The following is an 18,534-nucleotide window of genomic DNA, read 5'->3' on the forward strand; positions in this document are numbered from 1 at the left end:
TAAAAGAGATTACTTTAGGCCTCCCCACCTTATGCCCAACTTGGAAAAGGTCCCCATTCAAGGGAGAGCATGAACTTCTGCAAGTAAGGACAAGATGAAAATTTCAGGAAAACAAAGCTGAAGATGAAGAAAGATGGCAGGAAACCTCCAGCAGTGTAAAATTTGAGTGGGCGCTGGAATCCTTGTTTGGTCCAATAGCAAATTATAACAATAGAAAGATCTTGTACAAACTTACAGGTCAGGTAGAAAGAGATGGGCAAGAGTTACCAAAGAGGGATTTAGAGAGCAAAATGTACAATTACAAGCCACGACTAAAATGACCCTGCAAAACAGATTGGCTTTAGATATGTTATTGTTGAATGAACACGGAGTATGCGGGTACCTAAAAGGACAAATTGATCACTTGTTGCTATATTTTATATATTAGTAAAGGCCTGTATGCACAAACCAGCCTTTGAAATAAGTCATGATATTAAGAGCTAAAGTCCTTGAAACCTTCATGCTGAAGAGAGAGTAAAGCAAAACAATATCCCTGTGTGTAAGAGAAAAAATGTAAACTGTGTGTGTTAGCCAATAGTAACTTGCTCTGCCTGCAGACCCTGTAGAACCCTATAAAAGTGTGCTAAAGATAGAAATAAAGTGGCATTCACAATTACTTCTGTGAAGACCGGTGAAGAGCTGGCGGTCTCTCAATAATCACTGCTGCATCCACATCCCAAATGGAACTGCAGATGTAGAACACAACATTAGCCCATTAAAACAAAAAGAACATGAAGCACAGAAAGAGAGGGAAGATCTAACAACAAGTTGATTAGATAAAATTTTTGAAGGGTTGGGATGGAATGTGAGCTCCTGGATCAAATCTATTCTTGAGAGTCTGATAATCCTACTGATTGTGTTCTTAGCAATCTGGTTAATCTGTGCAGTTCTGAAAGGAGAGATAAAGAAAAGAGTATCCTGGAACCAGAAGATAATAAAGGCACTGACACGGGACAGAGATCCACATCCACATTTGTCATCTCCAAGTCCTCCATAGTGTAACAACGCTTACGACAACTGTGGATTCCAAGATGAACATCAAGTATAATCTCAGAAAAAGGACTGTATATAGTGAAAGCATTACACTTATTATAGTAAAGTGAAATACTTTCAAAGGGGGGAAATATGTTACTATGGGGTTAAATGTTTCTGAAAATGTTTCTTAAAATCATGTAGAGGTAGGCCACAAGAATGCTTGGTATTAGGGATGGTCTAGCAAGCTGAAATGTTTACGGTAACGGGAACTGGTACTTGGGGTCTCCAAGATACCCACCCAGAGATAAGATTCGGACATGTTCGTGCAAGGATGAGCTAACTCTCATGAAGCAATATGGACAAAGTTAATGAAGCAATATTAATGAAACAATATTGATAAGGTTGTTACAGTGATTACTGCTACAGCTGAAATTGTAGAAATATGTGCATTTTGGACAAAGACAACGGAACTAGATTTGGGTTGCTGATACCTCTAGTTCCCCCACGCTTCAATAAAACACCTGCATACAGTCAATATACAATTATGTGTTTTCCTGAATGCTAACGAAGACAGATCAAAAACTTCCAAAACACCAAAAATCTGATATCCCCCCAAAATACAAAGATTCTGCCCCCACAAAAAAACAAAACACCAACGTTTAGACCAATAAAGCTCAGAAACTCCAAGATTCAGCCCCGTGAAAATCGTGCATCTCCCTGCCCGGGCACTCGCTGCATGGGGGGGTGAGGGGGGCAATGAGGCCGGGCCGGAGCAGGGGGTGCCTGAGAGAGGCCCCGAGCCCGGGGGAAGCCCCTGCAGAGCCATGGAAGTGGCTCCTGGCCGGACTCGGGGATCCCCCTGGCGATCCCCGCTGGAGCAGCCTGGTCCTGAGGGACTCTGGCCCCTGGCAGGGACCCCAGGCTGCAGCAGGACAAGGATTCCTGTCCCTCAGGGGGAGGCACTGACATGACCTGACTGTGACCCCCATCCCTGTGCCTCTGGGCGGGGAGGGGGACGGAGAGGGGCAGAAAGTTAAGCCCGGGAAGGAGGGAGAGCTGGGGGGAAGATGGATTTCCGGAGGAATTACTTTACTTCTCATTTTCTTCCTCTGAAATGTTTGAAAACAAATTCAAATAAGTTCCCCAAGTCAGGTGTGCTGTGCCCGTGACCAAGGATTGAACTGTCCCCACCCTCATCCAGACCCCCGAGCCTTTCCTTGTGTGTTCTGCTCCCCGCCCGGGACAGGAAGGAGAGTCACAGAGTTTTGGCCTCTTTCCGGCATAGCCCTGTTCCATCCCGGACTCACCCCCAGCTCGCAGCGCCCTCAGCTCCCGGGCACCCCGAGCTCCCGGCGCTTCAGCGCAGCGGCGCTTCCTTGGCCTCCTGCCCGGGCCGGGCCCAGCGCCGGGGCCGCTCCTCAGCCCAGGCAAACGAGAAATGGCGGAGCTCAGCCCAAGGCAGGCGAGGCCGTGCCGTGTGCAGAGCCCGCCGCTGGCTGCGATTGGCTGCTTCTGCCGTCACTCGTGGCTCTGGCGCGCGCTGATTGGGCAGAGCGGGGACAAGCCCGGCCCCGCTGGCGCCCCCAGGGCGGCCGTGGGGCAGGAGAGCCGCCGTTGCCGGAGCGTCTGTGCGGGCCCGGCAGCGGCGGCAGCAGCGGCCGGAGCCCGGTGAGGCGGCGGCGGAGCTCGGAGGCGGCCCCAGCGCAGCGTCCCGGGCACAGCGCAGCCACCTCCGGCCTCCCGACAAGAAGCGGGACGAGCCAGCGCTGCTCCGCCACCGCCTCCTGCCGAGGCCCCAGCGGCAAGGAGACCGCGGGCAGCCGCTCCCGCAGCGCCCTCAGCCCAGGGCCAACACGGGCCGGCCACGGCACAAGCCACCCGCCACAGCCCCCTGCCGCCCCCTCCCGGGCCCGCAGCGAGCCCCGAGCCCCCGCAGAACCGAGCGCGGCTCCCACCTGCGATGGCCGGGGCCGCCTCCGAGCTCCGCCGCCGCCTCTCCGATTGTTATAAAAGAAATTACAATTTTGACAGCTAGGTCCCTTGGGTTAATGGTAGTTTAATTAAAAATGAATACAATTTAGTAAATTGAATAGTAATTTGATATAATAAAAGAATACAGTTTAGTAAAAGAATATCATTTAGCAAAAAATTACAATTTATATCTATAATTTGCCAGTAATTAAGTATGATTAAAGCATAAGCAAAACCGACCGGGGTACGGGTTCCTCACCCTGCCTCATGTACAGAGCAAAGCACTTCAAGCTAAACTGATATAGTGTATGCTTATACATATTCATTAATGCTTCCTGTAAATTTCCTCCTATTTCAAATTTTTCTGACTTTACGTCACTTTTCTTCACGGCACATGCTTCACTTGTTGTTAGGGGGTCTTCAGTCTTCTTTTGGGGGTCTTTTGGTGAAGGCTTCTCCTCTTCCTCATTGTCCTTTGGATAACCTTACAGGTTTGTGTGTGCGTACTAAGCTTGTGTTATGTTACTCTACTCATTAGTCTGATATTTACTGATTTTTAGGCCCAATGCCTAAAGGTGTTCTAATTTTGTCCATCTCAAGGACGTTTTGGTCTTGAGACATCACTTATCTTCTAAACTACCTCCTGTACCTAAATTTTAACATGTAACATCTGCAAAGGGGTACATCTGCCTTGTAACACTGATTCTTTTGGTTGCTTCTAATAATAACTTTCCAAATAGTTAAAATTTAGTCAGCACGAATCAATTCCATTTATTTTAATACCCCATTTCTCCTTTTGATTACATTTATTCATGCCTTTTTTTAAAAAAAACATAAACTTGAATCTTATTTTTTTATCTTCTCCATAATTTCATTTCTTGCATTTACTTTATTTTCATTTCTAATTTTTTAACATTTTTCATGCTGTATCAAGCTTTTTGCACTCTCTTTCAAATTTAGTTAACTTTTTTTTTGAGCTATTATAGTTTCTTTTCGTTCAGTATTCCTTGAATTACTGAATGGATTAGTCTAATCAGGCATGAAATTATACAAAATAGAAACAATAATCTTAATATAAAACACTATGCCATAAATTTTAACTTTTTCCACTAAGTACTTCTTAGGTTATCTCACTAATCAGTCTTCAAAATAAAATTCTATTTTTGAACTTGTATATATATCTTTAGCAATTTTCGTGATGTCTCTTCTATAATCATTTATCTTTATACAACACTCAGATTTGTTAAACTTTCTACAAACTCCCCCTTCTTCAGCTAACAAATAGTCCAGGGCAATTCTGTTTTGATAAACAAATGCTCACATTTGTGAATGTTGCTTGGCCAGCAGCTTTAGGGCAGTAGAGGTGTGGTTTGAAACAACTTTAACTACTGTCTGCAGCTTTATGAACTGATTCAATAGATAGATTTGGTTTCTGTATCTCTAAGATCCATCTGCAGCTCAAGTGGCTGGGTCATCTCTCTGCAGGCCATTTGTCTTCATTTCTGGTTTCTTCTTGCTTTTGGAAAGTCAAGGTTCAAGTCTCTTTTATTGTTTTTTAATGTTTCATAAAGTGGTGTACTTAACAAATTGCTCCTGGACCTCGGTATAATGAAGAAGGAGGGTCATGTAACTCTTAAGATACAGGTTCTTCTCCACCTTTGAGGTAATTCACTATATGCTCTTTACTCACAAATTTAATATATTCTATCAGGGGCTTTCCATTTGTTACTTGTTGTACCTGGTTGTTCCCAATAGAATTTTAGGTCACTTATGGATTGGTAAGGGTTAGCTCCAGAACTTTTATACCAGCACAAATCAACATGGTTATCCTACAATTAGTTTCTTTTTGTCATTCTCTAATATCCATCAGGAGTTTTTGGTGGCCAGGTGTTAGTATTGTTATCTGATACAAACTGTTTTAATTATTTGATGATTCAAAATTTATCTTCCAGGTTATTTTAATGTCTTGGAAGTTTGAGTAAGATTTCATTTTAAAAATTGGTCTGGAGCTAGACTCTCACTTTAGCTATTTTAAGTCTTTCACAAATTTAACATTTAAATAATTTTAGTTCTGTAACTACTTCTTGCATTTAACTTACAAAAATATTTTAGTTAAGGTTGGCCAATCTCAGTTGCTATACTGCTGTTTCAACTGTTCACACTACTTATTAATTTTCTCTAATTCTTTCCCTGAGATTTTTTTTATACTTTTATAAAATTACTGTGATTGTAACAGGCAGCATTAACATATGGATGTGCCACAAACATAGATTTTATCTTGTTTTTGTATTTGTCAATTTGTTTGCATTTGTCACATGGATCAGAATTATTGTGATTTTGTTTTTGCATAGTTTGTTTGCTCATTGTTTGCTTTTGTGCTGCTTGTTTTAATATCGCTTGTTTCTTTCTTATTTTTTTGGATTCTGTCCCATCCTGCTTTATGGTTTTGGCCAGTTGCCAAGGGTATCTTAATGAACACAGTGAAAATAATCCTCAGGAGTTTTCACTCTCTACCTTCCTCAAGGCCCCTTGGGCTGCAGCCAAGGGCCGAGGTGCCGCTCTTCTTGGTAGCAAAGTTTATACCCTGGGGTCTGGTCACTGACACGTTTGGTCTCACTGCTACCCTTGGCCTCATAAGGTTCCTATGAGCCACTTCAACTCTGCTTGTTTCAAGGATGGCACAGATTTCACAGCACTGTCTTACCTCTCTCTCTCTCTTAGTCAGTTATATTTTTTTTCTTTTAATTTAAACTATTAAAGCTCCAGAGATGTGCCAACTACAATAAAAGTTACTTTTTCCACAACTTCAGTTAGCAATTTATTAATAAAACTTTAATTAACAGGGGGTTCTTTTAGCACATTTTTTGCTGTTAAATAAATAAAACATTTAGTCAAAACCATTTATATTTACTATACAAAATATTGAAAAACAAACATATTTTAAAAATACGGAAATTTAAGGTTCTGTGAAAAAAACCTGTGCTACATGTTTTTAACACTTATAATGCACATAACACAACTGTAACACACCATTTAGATACTATATATTCATAAAATGTGTTTGTGCTTCACAGACTCTAAGCAAGGCAGAATTTGTCTTTTGAATGTCTAAATATAATAAACCAAACCAAATTAATGCCAGGTTGTAACAAATGGTCAGTTGTGTTATATGTTAGAGTTCACTTGGCACAGCCAGCACTGCACACTTTTCAGTTAAATGGGATTTAGGTAGTGCTGCTGTTTCTATTTCCAGCAAAATATCTTTAGATGAAGGAACAGTTTTACCTTTTTTTTTTTTTTTTTTTTTTTTTCTGCTACTTATTAGTTTGTAAAGGATACAACAGATAACTCTCGCTTTCTTGTGTTTTAGTAATGAATTTATCTTTCCCCCCACCCCGGGGAAGCTACAGGGTAGCATAGTCGCTCTCTTCTTGATAAAAAGGTTCTTTTGAATTTACATACTGATTTAAAGCTTAACAAATCCAATCTCTAAACGATCCAAACTTTGGCCAATTCAAATTATATTTTCGGATGATTTTCTTTGTGAATTTAAACATATAATAATTTATAATTTTCTGCTTGTTTTCCCTCTCCGGGATTCCCATGTATTCCCATGTATTCCATGTATTCCCCTAGATTGGAGTTCCTGGGTTTTGGCATCGAATTGTTATAAATGACTTTCAAATTTCCAAATAATCAATCTAATTAATTGATAATATACTTTAATAAATTGGATACAAAATAATAAAAGAATATAATTTAGTAAAAGAATACAATTTAGTAAGAAAGATAAAATTTAGTAGATATATTCAGATATATATTTATATATACATATGTGTGAATATAATTGGCCAGTGGTTACAAATGGTTAAGGCATAAGCAAAACCGACCCGGGGTACGGAGGGGGTTCCCCACCCTGCCTCACGTACAGAACAAAGCACTTCAAGCTAACCTTATATACTGTATGCTTATACATATTCATTTATGTTTCCCGTATGTTTTCTCCTATTTCCGATTTTGCTGACTTTAGGTCACTTTTCATCACGGCACATGCTTCATTTGTTGTTAGGGGGTCTTCAGTTTTCTTTTGGGGGTCTTTTGGTGAAGGCTTCTCCTCTTCCTCATTGTCCTTTGGATAACCTTACAGGTTTGTGTGTGCGTACTAAGGGTTGTGTTATGTTACTCTACTAATTAGTCTGATATTTACTGATTTTTAGGCCCAATGCTTAAAGTCGTTTTAATTTTGTCCATCTCAAGGCCGTTTTGGTCTTGAGACACCATTTATCTTCGAAACTACGTCCTGTACCTCAATTTTAACATGTAACATCTGCAAAGGGGTACATCTGCCTTATAACACTGATTCTTTTGGTTGCTTCTAATAGTAACTTTCCAAATAGTTACAATTTAGTCAGCACGAATCAATTCCATTTATTTCACAACCTCCCGGGCCCGCAGCGAGCCCCGAGCCCCCGCAGAACCGAGCGCGGCTCCCACCTGCGATGGCCGGGGCCGCCTCCGAGCTCCGCCGCCGCCTCACCGGGCTCCGGCCGCTGCTGCCGCCGCTGCCGGGCCCGCACAGACGCTCCGGCAATGGCGGCTCTCCTGCCCCACGGCCGCCCTGGGGGCGCCAGCGGGGCCGGGCTTGTCCCCGCTCTGCCCAATCAGCGCGCGCCAGAGCCACGAGTGACGGCAGAAGCAGCCAATCGCAGCCAGCGGCGGGCTCTGCACACGGCACGGCCTCGCCTGCCTTGGGCTGAGCTCCGCCATTTCTCGTTTGCCTGGGCTGAGGAGCGGCCCCGGCGCTGGGCCCGGCCCGGGCAGGAGGCCAAGGAAGCGCCGCTGCGCTGAAGCGCCGGGAGCTCGGGGTGCCCGGGAGCTGAGGGCGCTGCGAGCTGGGGGTGAGTCCGGGATGGAGCAGGGCTATGCCGGAGCGAGGCCAAAACTCTGTGACGCTCCTTTCTGCCCCGGGCGGGGAGCCGAACACACAAGGAAAGGCTCGGGGGTCTGGATGAGGGTGGGAACAGTTCAATCCTTGGTCACGGGCACAGCACACCTGACTTGAGGAAATTAATTGAATTTATTATCGAACGTATCAGAACAAGAAAATGAGAAGCAAAGTAATTCCTCTGGAAATCCATCTTCCCCCCAGCTCTCCCTCCTTCCCGGGCTTAACTTTGTGCCCCTCTCCGTCCCCCTCCCCGCCCAGAGGCACAGGGATGGGGGTCACAGTCAGGTCATGTCAGTGCCTCCCCCTGAGGGACAGGAATCCTTGTCCTGCTGCAGCCTGGGGTCCCTGCCAGGGGCCAGAGTCCCTCAGGAGCAGGCTGCTCCAGCGGGGATCGCCAGGGGGATCCCCGAGTCCGGCCAGGAGCCACTTCCATGGCTCTGCAGGGGCTTCCCCGGGCTCGGGGCCTCTCTCAGGCACCCCCTGCTCCGGCCCGGCCTCATTGCCCCCCTCACCCCCCCATGCAGCGAGTGCCCGGGCAGGGAGATGCACGATTTTCACGGGGCTGAATCTTGGTGTTTCTGAGCTTTATTGGGCTGAATGTTGGTGTTTTGTTTTTTTGTGGGGGCTGAATCTTTCTGTGTTAGGGTGATATCAGATTTTTGGTGTTTTGGAAGTTTTTGATCTGTCTTTGTTAGCGTTCAGGAACACACATAATCACAGACTGATTATATGTAGGTACTTTATTGAAGCGCGCAGGAACTAGGGGTATCAGCAACCCAAATCTAGCTCCATTGTCTTTGTCCAAAATGCACATATTTCTACAATTTCAGCTGTAGCAGTAATCACTATAACCACCTTATAAATATTGCTTCATTAATATTGCTTCATTAACTTTGTCCATATTGCTTCATGAGACTTAACTCATCCTTGCACGAACATGTACAAATCTTATCTCTGGGTGGGTATCTTGGAGACCCCAAGTACCAGTTCCTGTTACTGTAAACATTTCAGCTTGCTAGTCCATCCCTAATACCAAGCATTCTTGTGGCCTACCTCTACATGATTTTAAGAAACATTTTCAGAAACATTTAACCCCATAGTAACATATTTCCCCCCTTTGAAAGTATTTCACTTTTCTATAATAAGTGTAATGCTTTCACTATATACTGTCCTTTTTCTGAGTTTATACTTGATGTTCATCTTCAAATCCACAGTTGTCGTGAGCGTTGTTACACTCTGGAGGACTTGGAGATGACAAATGCGGAAGTGGATCTCTGTCCCGTGTCAGCGCCTTTATTATCTTCTGGTTCCAGGATACTCTTTTCTTTACCTGTCCTTTCAGAACTGCACAGATTAACCAGATTGCTAAGAACACAATCAGTAGGATTATCAGACTCTCAAGAATAGATTTGATCCAGGAGCTCACATTGCATCCCAACCCTTCAAAAATTTTATCTAACTAACTTGTGGTGAGATCTTCCCTCTCTTTCTGTGCTTCCTGTTCTATTTGTTTTAATGGATTAATGTTGTGTTCTACATCTGCAGTTCCATTTGGGATGTGGATGCAGCAGTGATCAATTTGTCCTTTTAGGTACCTGCACACTCCGTGTTCTTTCAACAATAACATATCTGAAGCCAATCTGTTTTGCAGGGTCATTTTAGTTGTGGCTTGTAATTGTACATTTAGCTCTCTAAATCCCTCTTTGGTAACTCTTGCCAATCTCTTTCTACCTGACCTGTAAGTTTGTACAACATCTTTCTATTGTTATAATTTGCTATTGGACCAAACAAGGATTCCAGAGCCCACTCAAATTTTACACTACTGGAGGTTTCCTGCCATCTTTCTTCATCTTCAGATTTGTTTTCCTGAACATCTTGTCTTGTCCTTATTTGCAGAAGTTCATGTTCTCCGTTGAATGGGGACGTTTTCCAAATTGGGCATAAGGTGGGGAGGCCTAAAGTAATCTCTTTTACTTTTTCACCTACAGGCAAATGTGTTGTCCAGGTGCCATCACTTGCTGCCCATCCAAATTTGCCTGGACTCTGAATTGTACTTGTGCTCCATATTACCTTTTGGATCACTTGTCCTGTCTTGTCATTTATTTCACCTTGTTTATGTTTGATTCCTCTGCAGGCACACCCAATTTGCAGAGCTACCACTAGTGGTGGCATTTGTTTTATTTCTTCATCATCAGAAGTACAGTCCTAAGTTTTGTTCCATACCCACCAATTCACTTTGTCTGCCTCTATTCTACTACTGGTTGCAGTGTTCCATACCCCTGGATCTGTTTCATTTTCAGAGCCTTCCCACTTAATGCACCAAGGGCTATCTGCCATAGATTGGAATTTCTGGAGCACACTCATTGACCATGCACTGTCCCAAGCTTCAGCCCGATCTTTTCCTTCCTGTCCTTCACACTTCCACTTTGATACTGAAATCTTTTCTTTAATGACCTTTGCTATCTTTTCATAACACCATCCATAATTCCCTAATCCCCCATCCCAGCCTAGTTTTGGTTCATACTTTCCTCCATTTTCATGACAATCCCATCTAGATGAATACTTTGGCTTCACAGCATTTTCAAACACTGTCTTATTTGGGTACTCGTAATCTATTTGCAGTACACAGCTCACATTTTCATTTTTATTCTTTTGTATTTCAGGAAATTTTGATGTTATAATTCCCCAATTTATTTGGTCTCCTGCTGCTTTTGGTATTGGCAGACAGGCAGTTATTTTGCTGCTGTTTTGCATGTTGGCAAAATCTTTCATTAATGCAATCATCCCATTTTCTGCCTGAATAGTATTAGAGACTTTTATCACTTGTGTTTCTGGCTGCACCCCCACATCCCTCTTCATTCTAAAATGAAGAGTTGTCAGCTGATCCTTTTGCATTTCACATCCCAAGGTAACATTGATTCCAACTGATGGCAGTGAAGGCCATAAAATAATCACCATTACAGTCACCAGCAACCTACACATTTGAAACAATCAAACCTGCTTTATCTGCAGCTTTGTTGGCCCCACAGTTTGTGCAGTCCACAGTGCAGGGAAAATCTTCTTCACTCTGGTGTAATGTATGCAGGGATCCAGTCCAGCTCCTTTGACTGCTGTCAAGGTAGTTAACAGTACCTGATAGGGTCCATTCCACCTTTCTTTTAATGGTTCTTCGTTCCAGTTTTTAACGTACACTTCATCTCCCGGGGGGATGTCATGAACTGGATTCTCAAGAGTCAGCGGCCTGTTCCACACAAGGGTGCTCCGAAGTCGAGCTGGAGCTTTTCCAAGAGACAGAACATAATTCTACACCTCTTGCTTCCCTGTAACATGTACATTTGGATTAGGTTCAGGGGATTCATATGGTTTCCCATCCAATATCTCATAAGGACTGACTGACATCCCACTTCTAGGCTTTATCCGAATCCTCAGCAGTGCTATTGGTAAAGCTTGTGGCTGCTGCAATTTAGCCTCTTGGCATATTTTGCTGATTTGCCTCTTCAATGTCTGATTCATCCTCTCTACCTGTCCACTGGATTGGGGTCTCCATGGTGTATGGAGATGCCAAGCTATTCCCAGTAACCTACTCACCTCCCTCACTACGGTGGCTGTAAAATGTGGGTCCCTATTTGATGATATTCCTAGAGGCACCCCAAATCTTGGAGTGATTTCTTGCAGTAACCACTTGACTGTCTCCTTTGCTTGATTTGTGTGACAGGGTAGAGCTTCTGGCCATCCTGAAAATGTGTCAACCCCTACCAATAGATATTTGAATCCTCGAATTCTTGGTAATTCTACAAAATCTACTTGCCAATAATCTCCTGGTTCTGCTCCTACCCAAATTTTCCCTAATTGTGCCTGTTGTCGAGCCACTGGATTGTTCTTTAAGCAAATTTCACATTTTGACATTACTGATTTTGCCATTGTTGACATCTGTACTGAAATTAAACTTTGTTTTAACAATTTCACCAATGCCTCTGCACTCCAATGACATTTGTTATGTTTAATTTGTAGAACTTCTCTCATTATCGAGGGGGTACCACTACTTGTCCCTGTGTAGTCACATACCACCCTTCTGAATTCTTCTGTGCATTCAGTGAGCGTTCCAATTTCTCATCTTTTATTGAACATTTTGGTTCTGGGGGTAAATTGAATTGAGATACATTAGTTTTTAAAGGTATCAATGCCATTGCAGTTTGTACTTCTCAAGCAGCTTGTCGGGCTGTCCAGTCTGCTTTCCAGTTTCCCTCATGAATTTTGGAGCTTCCTGATTGGTGAGCTTTACAGTGCATGATTGTTACTTGCTCAGGCTTTTGTACTGCTTTTATTAATTGCAGGACTGCATCTTGATGTTTAATGTGTGTGCCTTGAGAAGACAGCAGTCCTCTTTCTTTCCATAGTGCCCTGTGTACATGCACCACTCCAAAAGCATGTTTTGAATCAGTCCAGATATTTACTTTGTTCCCTTCACTCATCTCTAATGCCCTGGTTAAAGCAAACAGTTCTGGTCCTTGGGCAGATGTGTTTGCTGGCAAGAAACAAAGCTGGATTCAAGAGGTTAGTTGTCTTTAGTGTGACATCATCCTGCCCAGTCAGGATTACCTGGAATTTCATCATCCTGCTTGGAGATAGCCAGTGGCCCCCTTTTGTTCTAAAACAGTGGTCACCATGTGTGGCACATAGACATCTGTGTGTCTACCCATCGTGAGTTTCCTGGCTTCTTGGATCAGCATCACAGTGGCTGCAACTGCCCGCAGGCATGAAGGCCATCCAGCACTCACGTTATCCAGTTGTTTGGAAAAGCAGCCTACCAGCCTTTTCCAGCTTCCCAAATGTTGGGTCAGCACTCCCAGTGCTGGGTGTGATCTTTCATGAACAAACAGCTGAAAATCTTTGGATAGATCAGGCAATCCTAACACCGGAGCTGTTGTCAATGCCTCCTTCAGTCTGAGGAAGGCCTCCTTCTGTGGTTTGCCCCAGGTAAGCGGTTGTGTCTTCTGGGCTTCATACAGGGGTTTTGCAATTAGTCCATAGTCCATGATCCACAGGCGTCACCGCTCTGTCATCCCAAGGAAAACTTGTAGCTCATGTAGGTTCTGGGGTTCTGGAATGGCACAAATGGCTTGAATACGATTAGTACCCAGCTTATGTTGCCCTTGTGAGATTTCACACCCCAGGTAAATCACAGTCTGCTGGGAAATTTGTGCCTTTTCTTTAGACACCTTATATCCTCCCATTCCCAGCTGATTTAAAATTTCAATTGTTACCTTTATGCAGTCTGTTGAGATGTTAAACACATCTCTGCTGAGTGGTGGAAAAGAAACATTAAAATTCCTTTCCCCAAGGCAAAGGCAAACCTAGTGTGACGAGAGAAATAAGATTTGAAGACATTTAAAGTTGGTCTGTTTTGCCAGCAGCTAATCCCAGGCAGGGCAGAGTGTGAGTGTAATTGAGAGGCAGAGTGGAATTGTCCCGGTGCCTTCCCCAGCAGCTGTGGCGAGGGCAGGCACAGAAAGGGCTGAAGCTGCAAGAGTGAGAGCAAGGATTGTCCCGCAGTGGCTGGAGATGGCAAAGGAGGGTGGCCAGGCCGAGGATTTGAGCAGAGGATCTGTGGGCAGGCCCAGGGGCTTCCCCCGCTGGGGAGCCCTGGCTGCTGCTGCGTTGCCTTCAGTGCAGGCTCAGGGGTGGCCTGTTTAATATTCCCTTGCAATTCAGATTTCTGAGTCTGGAAGAGCCATGGCTGGGGCATCAATTATTTTATTTTTTTCATTTTGTTAAGTTTTTTTTTTCTTTCTTATGTCCACCCCGTAACATTGAGAATATCTGGGAGTAAAAAAGTCACACAGTGTTGTGGCTAGAAGAGAGAATCCTCAATCCAGCTCCTGCAATTCCCTGTTAATGATAAGAATAATTCCGTCTCCATTTTAGTCCTGGGAAATGTTATTTCTGAGATTCCCTGGACCCTCTCAGGGTCAATATACCACAAGCCTTCAGTCAAAATAGGTCTCAAATATTTAAACATTTTCTCCACTATTTGAACTTTTCCGTCAGATACTCAAAGCTGTTTTTTTGCCTGCAAATGAAGCCATTTCACAGAGGCTTCCTCTACCTCTTCTCCTTGTCCTCCTGACTGGATCAAGTCATCCACATCCTGCATTAAGCCAGTCCCTGGGGGTGAGGTCAATTCCTTTGATATTTCCTGCAAGGCTTGCCCCAATCAGGCCGGTGCTTCCGTGCATCCCTGCAGAAGGACCGTCCATGTCTTGAGCATTTTCCCTTCTACCTCTTGTTGCCAGCCCAAGGCAGAATTGTGTTTGCATCCTCTGGGAGTGGGCAGATGCCCAGAAAGCATCTTTTGCATCAAGTTCTGAATGGCAGCAGTGTGAGGAGGGCACCTGGTTCAGGATGGTGTAAGGATCTGAGCCTGTGGGGTGCCTCGCTTTCATCATCTCATTTCTTATTCTTGGGTCCTGCAGCATTCTGTGGATTCCATTGGATTTCTTGTTTGGCAGGATAGGAGCATTCTAGGGAGCCATCCCTGGCTCCCCAAGCCGTGCCTTGAGCAGGACTCACAGACAGGCTGTGAGCCCTTCCTTCCCTCCCTTGGAACAGGGGATTGCTTTTCCACACCTCTTGTCCTGGTTGCTTCAGGGAAGTTTGGAGAGGCTCCATATCTAATTTTGCCAATTTCCCTGGGGCTGCCCACACTTGTGGGTTCACTTCAGCCTAGGCTCTGCCAGACATTTGACACAGAGGTACAACAAAACCAGCCTCTGTATCACCTTTTGCAACATTAATTTGCATTCTCAATTTAGCCATCAAATCCCTTCCCAGTAAATTATAATCACAATTGTGAGCAAATAAAAGCTCCTGCATTTCAAACCCATGTCCCACATCTGCTAATAGTGGCTGAATAAAACACACTCCAACTCATCCTTCCCACTTAGTGCCTTAATTATTAAAATATTCCCTAGCACCTTTAGGTGTAAGGTTCTGAGTGGATGGAGAGGCCCCTGTGTCCATCAGGAAAGGTCTCCTCTGGATCCAGAGCCACCCTGGATGTTCCCAAGGGCTGCAGTGTGGTGGGTCCCTGGTGGAATGGGAGCTGTGAGAGCGCTAAGAATCCGTGTCCATCAAGGGCTGGACTTGCTGGTGCTGAGGGTGCTCCTGTCTGTGCTTGCAGTGTCCTTGTGCCCTGCAGCTGGAAGGCTGATTCCTTGCCAGGGGCTGTTTGGGTGGGCTGTCCCCTGGCCAGGAGGGCAATGCCTGTGCCAGGTGCTTGTGGCCGAGGGTGTCCCCTGGGTGCTGGGGCCCCCTTGGGCCCTGGGCTTGATCCCTCAGGGGCTGTAGGAACTGTGCCATGGCCTTTGCCTTCAGCTTGGCCTTTTGCTCATCCCTTGCTGCATTCAGCTGCTGAGCCTTTGGGAGCAAGTGCTGCAGGGGCTTCTTGTGGCCCTGCTGCAGCCCCCCTCAGTGCCTGTGGGTGCTCATTGTGTGGCAGCTGCTGAGCTTTCTGCAAAATCCTTCCTTTCTGCAGGGACCCAGCACAAAATGCTTAAAAGATCATCTGGATCCTTTCAGGTGTAATCCCCATTTCTGAGCTGTTCCTTCCTGGTGCTGGCTGTGCTGAGGCTCCCCTCCCCAGCCCGTATCCCAGAGCCGGTCCCTGTCCTGCCGCAGTGTCCAAAGGCAGCCCCCCCGGTGGGCAGGGCCGGCAGCTCCACGGGGCCGGGCAGCGGCCGGGGCGTCCCGCAGCCTCCTGGGGGCCGGGGGCCACTGCCGGCCCTGCCCGGGGGGTGCTGGGGTCAGGCAGCGCCCGGCGCTGAGCCCCGGCTGCCCCACAGCTCCGGCCCGGCCCCACAGCTCCCCACAGGCCCCCAGCCCGTGCTCCCGGTGCCGCAGCTCTGCGCCCGCTCCTGCCGCTCCCAGCTCAGAGAAACCCCCTGAAATCCTGACCTCCTTGTTTTCCTGTCCTGGAAAACTGAGATACAAAGGATCTGATGATAAGAGCCTTCTGAAAACATCCCAGTCTTCAGTATTTTTTTGTCTTCCTCCTCTTTTCCATCATCCTTTTTTTTACCCCATAGATTCCTCCTTTTGCTTCTTGCCTTAAACACATTCCTGCACACTCCCCTTCAGCCAATCCCTTCCCAGCACACCAACACCATCCATCCCCTGTTGTCTAAATCCCTTCTGGACTTCCCTTCTTGCCCCTCTGGGTGTCCATGTCCTTAATTCCCTCTGGGAGAATGTGCAAACGACCTCCACATGCTCCCAAGAGACCCTTGAGAGATATTTTGGGGTCATTATCCCTTTGTCCAGGATGCCCTTCTAACATTCCATTTTCTCCCCACATTGGTCCTACCTGGATCCCACCTGTGCCCCCCGGGCCTTGGCGCCCCCCTTGAGGGGAATTTGGGGAGGTGGGAGGGGGGAGCGCCAAGGCCGGGCCCCCCCGCGCTGTGGTGGCGGGAGCGGCTGCAGTGGGGAGCGAGTGCGGGCGGAAGCGGCCGAGAGCCCAGCGCTGCCCCAGGCCGAGCTGGCCCAGCTCCATCCGTGCCCCTGCGGTGGGATGCTGTGGGACTGGGGGGGAAGAGGGAGGCGGCAGTGGGTGCTGGGCCTGGGGGCAGGAGGAGAAGGGAAGGAGAAGCAGGGTTGAAGAACAAAATTGTCAAAGGATGCATGTGGGAGGACAAGGTGGGACTGTGCAGGAGAAGGAGAAATAGTAGGAGGAAGAGGAGTGTGAGGAAGAGTAGGGCCACAGGAGGAGGAGGAGGAGCAGGAAGAGGAAGCAGGACAAGGTTCCACCCTCCCTGTATGTGCAGTCCCGGGAGTGTTTCCCTGGAGGTGACTGGGGAGGGGATCCAGGATTTTGATGAGGCTGAATCTTGGTGTTTCTTAACTTCATTGGGCTAAATGTTGGTGCTTTGGTTTTTTGCAGGGTCTGAATCTTTGTATTCTGGATGGGGTTTTGCCTGAATTTGGTGTTTGGGTAGTTTTTCATCATTGTTTTGATGTTTGGGCTGAATCTTGGTGCTTTGCTTTGTTAGAGACACAAGATGTCCAATGACTTTCTGAGATGAACTTGGGTAAGGAGGCACCCCCAGCCCAAGGCGCTCTCCTCTCTTTTTTTCCTCCTAACCAGGAATTTTCCTTCCCAAACTGTGTCCAGATGGAAGAGGAGGAGGAAAAGCCCTGGAGATGCCGAACAAGGAGGGGCTGCAAACCCAGCCCAGGGAGCTGCGAGGAGGAAAGATCCCCCCTGTGCCAGGAACCCGGCCAGAGATCCAGCCAGAGCTCAGAGCTGGGGGAGAAGCCCCACAAGTGCTTGGAATGTGGGAAGGGCTTCAGAAAGAGCTCCCACCTGATCCAGCACCAGGTGATCCACACTGGGGAAAAGCCTTACGAGTGTGGGGAATGTGGGAGGAGCTTCAGCCACAGCTCCAGCCTGTGCAAACACCAGATGATCCACACTGGGGTAAAGCCCAATGAGTGTGGGAAATGTGGGAAGAGCTTCAGAGATATCTCTGACCTGATGACACACCAGGTGGTCCACACAGGGGAACGGCCCTACACCTGCTTGGAATGTGGGAAGAGCTTTGGGTGGAGCTCTGGCCTGAGAAAACACCAGCGCATCCACACTGGGGAGAGGCCCTACGAGTGTCCCCAGTGTGGGAAGAGGTTTCAGACCAGCTCTGATGTCCTCGTACACGAGCGGATTCACACAGAGGAGAGGCCCTTCCGCTGCCCCGACTGCGGGAAGAGTTTCAACCGTAACTCCCACCTCATCAGGCACCAGCGTATCCACAGTGGGGAGAGGCCCTACGAGTGTCCCCAGTGTGGGAAGAGCTTCTCCACCAGCTCTCACTTGACCCAACACCAACGGAGGCACCAGTAAGGGAAGCCCTGCGAGTGCCCCGAGTGCGGGAAGAGCTTCGTGCGCTGCTCCAGCTCCATCCCCCATGGGAAGATCGGCGTTGGATGATCCCCAGTGACCCCCGTTGGGCAGAGCCCTGGTGATCCGTGGTCCTGGTGATGCGTGTTGGGAAGACACCTGGCTGGGAGGCTCCACATCTTCCTGGCTCCCTGTGGGCACCTGGATGAACACAGGGGAATGAAAATCCAACAGGATACAGAATGACAATGGGAATTGTTGACTTTCAATCCTCCAGAACCTTTTGCCCCTGCTTCAGGAGCTGTGTGGGCAGAGAAAAGGGGATGACACCGGGCTTGGGGGGCCCCGAGGGGAGTACACACGCTCTGTGGGAGAGACAACATGACCCCCGGGACCCCCCCTCACCTTCCTGCACAGGTAGAAGCCGAGCCCCAGCGCCAGGAAGACGAAGCCCAACACGGAGACTCCAATCCCCATCAGCCTCTTGCTGTGGGCAGCGTTTGACAGCATCCCTAGGGGGTCTGCAGAGGTCAGGACCCCCAAAACTTCTCACAGACCTCCCAAGCCCCTCCAAGGACCCTTCCAATATCTCCCAGCCCTCCCAGGACCCTCTGAAACCTCCTTTGGAGTCACTGATTTTAAAAAATCAGGTATTTTAGAAAAATTGGAGATCTTAGCTAGAGATAGGCCTTGCTGGAACTAGTTAGAG

General features: G+C 46.8%; 1 pseudogene; it reads left to right on the forward strand.

Annotated features, from left to right (window-relative positions):
* Positions 1–18,534, forward strand: part of LOC131588452 (zinc finger protein 208-like) — a 443,404-nt pseudogene that overhangs the window by 346,171 nt on the left and 78,699 nt on the right.

Source organism: Poecile atricapillus, chromosome 26 (assembly GCF_030490865.1).
Source record: "Poecile atricapillus isolate bPoeAtr1 chromosome 26, bPoeAtr1.hap1, whole genome shotgun sequence".
Lineage (NCBI taxonomy): Eukaryota > Metazoa > Chordata > Aves > Passeriformes > Paridae > Poecile > Poecile atricapillus.